Source organism: Hyaena hyaena, unplaced genomic scaffold (assembly GCF_003009895.1).
Source record: "Hyaena hyaena isolate Hyena2069 unplaced genomic scaffold, ASM300989v1 scaffold_952, whole genome shotgun sequence".
NCBI classification, from domain to species: domain Eukaryota; kingdom Metazoa; phylum Chordata; class Mammalia; order Carnivora; family Hyaenidae; genus Hyaena; species Hyaena hyaena.
In genome coordinates, this window is record NW_024081587.1 from 299,335 (window position 1) to 300,288 (window position 954).

Below are 954 nucleotides of genomic sequence, written 5' to 3' on the forward strand. Positions count from 1 at the left end.
TTACCACAGTCTACTTTCAAATAATAATGTTATATTGCTTCACGTATAGTTATGAGAATCTTACAGCAGCTTTCATGTTCTTTTTCCCAAACTTCTTGCTATCATAGTCATCCATTTTACTTCTACATCTTATAAGCTCCAAAATACAGTGTTATTTTTGCTTTAAATAATTGTCATTTAAAGAGATTTATAAGTGAGAAAACAATGTAAAAAGTATTTTACTTTACCCACCTGTTTGCTATTTCCAACATTCTTTATTCTTTTCTATAGATTTTAGTTTCCATCTGTTATAGTTTTCCTTCTGCCTGATCGCTACCTTTAATATTTGTTTCTGTGCATGTTGAATGGCAATTAATTCTCTCAGCTTTTTATCTCTTTTCTTTTGGTCTTTAAAACTTTTTAATTATGGCTTTTTTCCCTAAGATTTTTTGCTAACTATAGAATTCTAGGTTTATAATTTTCTTTCAGATTTTTAAAGATGTTATTATGCTTTTGTGTTTTGGTTTGTGTACTTCTTGACAAAAAGCCTGCTATCACATCTTTGTTCTTTTGTATGTAATGTGTCCCCACCCCTCAGCTACCATATCCATGGCTTATTTTAACATTTTGTTTCTTTATCACTGGTTTTCAGTAATTATGTATGATGCACAGTTTTGTGTGGGGGTTTTCCTTTCTTTTCCTTGGATTCCTTAAATTTCTTGGATATCTGCATTGAGTTTTATCAAATGTGGCAAAATTTCAGCTTTATTTCTTTAAACATTCTCTCCCCTCCACCTTTTCATTTTTGAGATTTCAACCGAAGGTATACTAGAGTTGATTTTGTTTCTCAGATTATTGATGCTCTTTTGTGGGGGAAGGAGGAGATGGTCTTTTTTTAGTCTCTTTACCTCTCTGTGCTTCATTTTAAGTAGTTTATATTCTTATGTTTTGGGTTCACTGATCTTTTCTACTAAC